The sequence below is a fragment of the Natrix helvetica genome (assembly GCF_964273705.1).
Source record: "Natrix helvetica genome assembly, chromosome: 5".
Taxonomy (NCBI): domain Eukaryota; kingdom Metazoa; phylum Chordata; class Lepidosauria; order Squamata; family Natricidae; genus Natrix; species Natrix helvetica.
In genome coordinates, this window is record NC_138551.1 from 3229848 (window position 1) to 3237363 (window position 7516).

Below are 7516 nucleotides of genomic sequence, written 5' to 3' on the forward strand. Positions count from 1 at the left end.
GGAGCATCTACTTCACCTTGAAGTCCTGGTTTTCCAGAAGCCAATGTTGATGTCTTTGCTGGGACTTCAGTCTTGGAGGACAGTTGAGGAGCATCTACTTCACCTTGAAGTCCTGGTTTTCCAGAAGCCAATGTTGATGTCTTTGCTGGGACTTCAGTCTTGGAGGACAGTTGAGGAGCATCTACTTCACCTTGAAGTCCTGGTTTTCCAGAAGCCAATGTTGATGTCTTTGCTGGGACTTCAGTCTTGGAGGACAGTTGAGGAGCATCTACTTCACCTTGAAGTCCTGGTTTTCCAGAAGCCAATGTTGATGTCTTTGCTGGGACTTCAGGCTTGGAGGACAGTTGAGGGGCACCTGGTTTGGTTTGAAGTCCTGGTTTTCCAGATGCCAACTTTGATGTATTTGCTAGGATTTCAGGCTTGGAGGACAGTTGAGGGGCACCTGGTTTGGTTTGAAGTTCTGGTTTTCCAGATGCCAACTTTGATGTATTTGCTAGGACTTCAGGCTTGGAGGACAGTTGAGGGGCACCTGGTTTGGTTTGAAGTCCCGGTTTTCCAGGACTGGTTTCCCTGGTTGAGGGAGGTGGACTTTCTGTTGGTTCTTCTGCTCCTTCAGAAGGAAGGGAATCTTCTGGTGATGTTCCATCTGCTGATAGTTGAGATCCTTCAGCAGATGTTGACTTTCTGCTGGCAGTTCCCAGCTCTTTGGTGGAAGTTGAATCTCCTGGTGACTCTGGCGTGGATGGAGACAGAGATCCTTTTCCCCCAGGCACACTGGAAGATGCTCCTGATATCTCTGCACCATCCAGAGGTGGAGTCCCTGCTGCTAATTCTCCACCTGGAGGTAGTTGAGACCCTGCATTTGTGGCTGTCTTGCTAGTTTCTCCTTCATTGGAAGAAGAGATGGCTTGTGATTCTGGAGCAGATGTAGGGAAAGATTCTTCACCTGTTCCTGGGACTTCTGCTATTCCTGCCTCTTCAGAAGCTGGAGCTCCCCCTGGTCCATCATTTGGAGATGGCTGAGGTTCTGCGTTAGTTGCTGGTTCTGAGTTGACTGCTCCCATCCCATCTCCATCGCTAGGTTTTCCAGAGATCTCTTGATCTTCTGGGGCTGTTGATGATTCTGCAGCTGATGAACCCAAAGAAGTCTCTGCCTCATTGGCAGAAGAAGAGCTTTCTAATGGTTCCTCTTTGTCAGACACATCAGATGTTTCAGTGGCTCCACCAGCGGCCACAGATGGCTGAGCTCCTCCATTATTTGTTGACCCCGAACCAACCATTTCCAACTCTTCATGGGGAGAAGATTCCCCATTACCAGTATCTCCAGAAACGTCTACCTCATCATCTGATATTCCTGGAGATTGTGACTCTGTGGCTGATGAGGTCAAAGACAATTTCTCCACATTGTTGGAAGTATCTTCTTCTACTGCTTCTGAGCTCTTAGAATCTTGAACCTCTGTTGTTGGTGAAACATCTAGAGGTGCTTGAGATTCTGGTTGAGTCCCGGATTCTGAGTCAGCATTTTCCACTTCTTCCGTAAAAGTAGAAGTTGAATGTGACTCTGCAGCTGATGGGATCAAAGATCCTTCCTTCCCATTTACACTAGAGGGACCTTCTGATATCTCAGAAGCTCCAATGGTTGTAGATGGTTGATCCCCATCAGGAGGTAGCTGAGATCCTCCATTGTTTGCTGACTCCACCGAGGCTGTTTCAGTCCCATCCTTATTTAGGGAGAGTTCTCCATCAGTACGTCCTTTAGTACCCTCTTCACTGGTAGGTGTTTTAGGCTCTGATCCTCTGTCCAATGGATCTTGAGAAGATACCTCACTGATCGTATTAGTGATGTCTTCAGAATCTTCTACTCCATCAGAGGAAGCCACATCTTCTGGGAGGAACTGAGATGACTTGTCAGTTGCTGGAGGTGAATTAGCAGTTCCCGCCACTTCAACAGGGAAGGCAGGACTTTCCTTGTTGAGTGCTCCATAAAACTCACCACCTTCTGATCTTGTAGGTTCTTGAGACTCTGTGGTTGATGAATCCAAAGGTGATACCTTCTCACTAGCTGCAAATGTTTGCAGTTCATTTGCCTCTTTAGAAGTTCCAGGTGCTGCTTCACCATCTGGAGATGGTTGAGAACCCACAGTGGATGGCTCAGATGCAGAAGTCTCCATTCCTTCAGCAGAAGAGGCTGATTGTGGTGTTGCATCCTGAGAAGATACTGCTTCTTTTGTCAATTGAGCATCATCTCTTGAGACTGAGGTCTCCTCATCTTCGATAGGTGCCAGAGCTAAAATTCCTCCAACAGGTGAAGTTACTGATTGTCCCACAGGAAAGTCACTTCCAGGCTGACCATCATTGCTCACTGTAACGGCTGTTTTGGCTGATGAAGCTGACCCTGTCCCATCGTCCCCATCTCTACTTTCATCTACAACTTCATTGCTTGGAGAAGAATCAAGAGTTTTGGATGATAGACTTGGGGAGAGTTCTCCATCTTCCTTCTCTGAATTGGGAAGCATAACCTCAATAGTTGCAGAAGATGTTTCTCCTGAGAGTTCCTTTGTTGATGTCTCAGTGTCTACAAGGGGAGAAGTTGTTCCAGATTTCACATCCGCTTCATCTCCAGAGCTTGGGATACTGGTTTCCAGGGCATCTTCAGAACCTTGCTGTTGCTCAGAAGGTGTATTGATTTTGTCCTGGGTATTGTCACCATCTAGAAGAGGTTCTTCCTTAACCCTGGGCTCCGAGGTAGATCCAATTCTGTCCTCTTTAGGAGATATGGTTGGTCCATCGCTTAAGTCTCCAGAAATGTTTGATTCCTCGGGAGCTTCTGCAGGATCCGACTGAGGGTTTATGATGGATGGAGCAGAGGAAGTTTCTTCTCCATTGATGGAAACAGAATCTTCTGGAACCTCTGAGTGTGTCTCTGCCTCATCTTCTTTTGGTGGTTGGGAAGAAGTTGACAGTGGGGTTCCAGAAATTGAAGAGAGCTCCGTCTCAGAAGGTGGGAGATCTGACACGCCATGGTCTTCACTGTTGCCTTGTGTGTCTACTTCATCTGGGGAAACACTTGGGATGGTGTCACTGTTTTCAGAAGGACCCGTATTTCCAGGTGATCCACTGGGCAAGATTTCACTTCCTTCTCTCTCTGAAGATGGTTCATTGGTAGATCCAGGAGCTGAAGCTTCTGCATATGGCCCTTGATTCTTAGCAGCTCCTTCATTGTCCACAGGAGCAGGAGGAGAATCTTCTACATTCCTTGAGCTTGTTTCCATGTCATTCTCTTTTGGTAGTTGAGAACCAGGTAACAAATTGGAAGGAAGTTCTGTTGTGTCTGGTTCTGAAATCAGAGGTCCAGAAAGTGCTTCATCGGGAGATGTTGAAGGAAAAGTACGTTCTCCTTCTGAGGAACCAGATGTTAGGGCATTCTCTACAAGTGGAGACAGTTGATCACTCAAGGTCCCTGATCTTCCCATAGGTGGTGGGGTTCCAGAACTTGGAGAAAGCTCTGTATCAGGAGATGAGAGATCTGACCCACTGCCATCTTCACTGTTGGCTTCTGTGTCTACCTCATCTGAAGCACTTGGGATGGTTTTCAAAGAGGAACCAATATTTCCTGACGATCCACTGGGTGTGACCTCACTTCCTTCTTTCTCTGAAGATGATCCATCAGTAGATGCAGGGGCTGAAGCTTCTGTGGGTGATCCCTGAGTTTCTGCAACTGGTTCTTGAGCCTTGTCAGTTCCTTCGTGGTCCACAGGTGGAGGAGAACTCGCCGTCATATCAAACAAAGCCCCTGATTCATTTTTGGACACAGTAGCCGAATCTGAAGAGATGGGATTTATTTCATCCTCAGGAACATTGTTGGATGTGGCAGTTGCCTCACTATCTTCTAACTCCGAATTAGCTGTTTCCACCCCAGGGTTCAAGGAGGAAGCTGTGCCACTGAGAAGATCTCCAGATCTTTTTTCATCAGGTATCTCAGATTCTTGTCCTGGAAGTGGTGACACCAAAGATGTTCCTTCATTGCTCTTTGGGTTTCCCAAGTCTTCTTCTTCTTCTTTCACTGTGGAGGTTGGCCCCAACTCATCATCTTCAGGCAACTGAGAAGGTATTTCTGGAGTTACAGAACGTCCCATCCAAGGAATATCTGATGCATTCAGTTGTGATGTCCTAACGAGAGTGTCACCAGGAGGCCCTGAGTCAGATGGAGCATCCATTGTTCTATCTGAAGAAGAGGAATTTGATACTTCAGCATCTACAAGGTCTTCTGGTTCTTCGCTGGGCAGGTTGATGGGACTTTCATGGTTAAGCTCTGGGCCAGATGAAGATGGAATCAGAGCTGTATCACCTCTTCCTTCAGGAGAGCCAAAGTCCACATTAGTAGGAGATTTGTAGGAGTCATTTGTGCCTGGAGATCCAAATTTTTCATGGGTGGGCGATGGCCAAATGGGAGGGAACCCTGTTGAAGGCTGTGACGTCCCGGGACTATCGTCTGAAGACAGTGAAGGTTGCTCTCCAGCATCTATGTTCTCTCCTGTTTCTTGGTCAGCCAGGTCTTCTGGGATGCTAGGAAGAACTGCGGAATTTGAGGAGGGGTCTCCTAACGTCCCACTCTCATCCATGGATGGTTCTGGGCTGTCTTTCTCTGCCTCTAAAGGGGCAGCTTCAGTTACTTCCCATGAAGTTGAGGTGGGCTTCAATTCTTCATCCAGATTTGGTTCTCCAGGAATGTCCTCCAACGGATTGTCTCCTTCTGGAGGACTTCCTCTGGAAATTTCTTCTCCAGAAGGAGATGCTGAGAGGTCTTCCTCCAAGGTTGCAAAAACAGTCACGGGACCATCTGTTATGCCAGAATATCTCTCCGTGATTAGCTCGGTGGCTTCGTGTCCAGCTTCCAAATCTGGAGATGGTGTTTCCTTTGGCGCTTCCTGGGACGCAACGGCAGGGTCTCCTTGAAGAGTCTCTTTTCCCAAAGTTTGGTCTGAAGAGTTAACTTGAGTCAAGACATTCTTGTCCACCGAAGGGACCTCCGGGGTTTCCTTGAGATCTTCTGGGATTTTGAAGGTCTTGGGCGTGCTGGTCAAAGGACCAGAATCATCTTCGTTGGACGCCAACCCAGACTTGGGAGATTCTCCAGGACTTGACGCCTCTCCTTCTCCAACAGCTTCAGGGGTTTCCCCATTCGTCTCGGAAGGGGAGGGGGTTTCCGCTGGAAAGTCCAGATCCTCCTCGATGGTTGTGGGCAGAGTGGGCTTGAAATAATCGTTGAAGATCAGCGTGGAAGGAAAATCAGGCGTGGAGTAGTCGTCTTTGATGGCCGGATTTTGGGTGGGAAGCGCTGCTCCCATCGCGATCCCTGCAAAGGGTGGACAAAGCGAGGGTCACACTTTTGCAACAAACGCAATATCGATTTATTGAAATAAATTGATTAATGTACAGTCAATGTAAAGTCAATGAGGACTTGATACTTGATCCCTATCTCTAGAGGGTTCGAAGAAGAGGCTGGACTGTCGACTCAAGAAATGATTTAATCAGTTCACCTACATGTTACCAGGTAGTCCTTGACTTACAACAGTTCATTTAGTGACTGCTCGAAGTTTCAACAGCACTGAAGAAAGGGACTTACGACCGTTGTTCACACTTACGACCGTTGCAGCATCCCCATGATCAAAATTGAGACGGGAACTGACTCATATTTACCACGGTTGCAGTGTCCCGGGGTCGCGTGATTCCCCCTTTTGCGACCTTCCAACGAGCAAAGTCAATGGGAAAACCAGATTCACTTAACAACCGTGTTTCTAATTTAACACCTGCAGTGCTTCACTTAACAACTGTGGCAAGAAAGGTCGTGAAATGGGGCAAAATTCACTTAACAAATGTTTCACTTAGCCACAAAAATGTTGGGCTCCATTGCGGTCGTAAAGTGAGGACTACCTATATTTTGGAGCCAAGGATGACTCCAAGAACGAGTTGACTTTCAGGACCCCTTTAATCCCCCCGAAGTCCTTGCTTTGTTTAGTCTCAAGAGTGTGTCAGGCCTGCAGCCATCTTTCCTTTGGGCTCTTTGGCCTGTCAACTTTCTGTTATTCCGCTCTGCATTTTCTATGGTGGGAAAATGGGAGGGGGGATTGTACGGAGTTAGATGATATGTAGCCATAACAACATTCTTTCTAGAAAGCCAAGGTCATCCTTTGTCTTTGCACCTCTGCACCTCACCGGAACTGGATGGGTGGAACTGCCAGCATGGCAGTGGGAGATTGGACCATGGGATGGACTGGTGGGTCTGGGGGCAAGATCTTGAACTTCCAACTGGGAGGGGAAAACCGGAAAGCTTTCAGATTCGGATTTTCCCAGATGTGCCATCAGGGCTCTCTTAATAAATTGGAACTTTGAGCAATATTTTGCCTTGGACTCTGATTTATTTTTTGATGCTATTTGGAACCCTGACATATTGGACACTACAGGTAGTCCTTGAGTTATTACCATAATGGAGTCTGCCCATAAGAAGTCGTTTTGGTCATAAAACAGACCACGTTTTCACAGCAACTTTTGCAGCAGTTGTTAAAGGAATACTGCATCTGTTTAAAGTGAATACAATACAATACAATAGTAGAGTTGGAAGGGGCCTTGGAGGCCTTCTAGTCCAACCCCCTAGGCAGGAAACCCTATACCGTTTCAGGCAAATGGCTATCCAACATCTTCTTAAAGACTTCCAGTGTTGGGGCATTCACAACTTCTGGAGGCAACTTCTGTTCCACTGATTAATTGTTCTAACTGTCAGGAAATTTCTCCCCAGTTCTAAGTTGCTTCTCTCCTTGATTAGTTTCCACCCATTGCTTCTTGTTCTGTCCTCAGGTGCCTTGGAAAATAGTTTGACTCCCTCTTCTTTGTGGCAACCCCTGAGATATTGGAACACTGCTATCATGTCTCCCCTAGTCCTTCTTTCTATTAAACTAGACATACCCAGTTCCTGCAACCGTTCTTCATATGTTTTAGCCTCCAGTCCCCTAATCCTCTTTGTTGCTCTTCTCTGAATTCTTTCTAGAGTCTCCACATCTTTTTTACATCGTGGTGACCAAAACTGAATGCCGTATTCCAGGTGTGGCCTTACCAAGGCCTTATAAAGTGGTATTAACCCTTCACGTGATCTTGATTCTCTCCCTCTGTTGATGCAGCCTAGAACTGTGTTGGCTTTTTTGGCAGCTGCTGCACACGGCTGGCTCCTATTTAAATGGTTGTCCACTAGGACTCCAAGATCCCTCTCACAGTTACTACTGTTGAGGAAGGTACCACCTATTCTGTACCTGTGCATTTCGTTTTTCTTGCCTAAATGTAGAACCTTACTCTTTTCACCATTGAATTTCATTTTATTAGATAGTGCCCAATGTTCAAGTTTGTCAAGATCCTTCCGTATCTTAAGCCTATCTTCTGGAGTGTTGGCTATTCCTGCCAGCTTGGTATACATTGTTGACTATGTCACATTTTTGCCCCAGACTGGACATAAGTGCCATTTTGG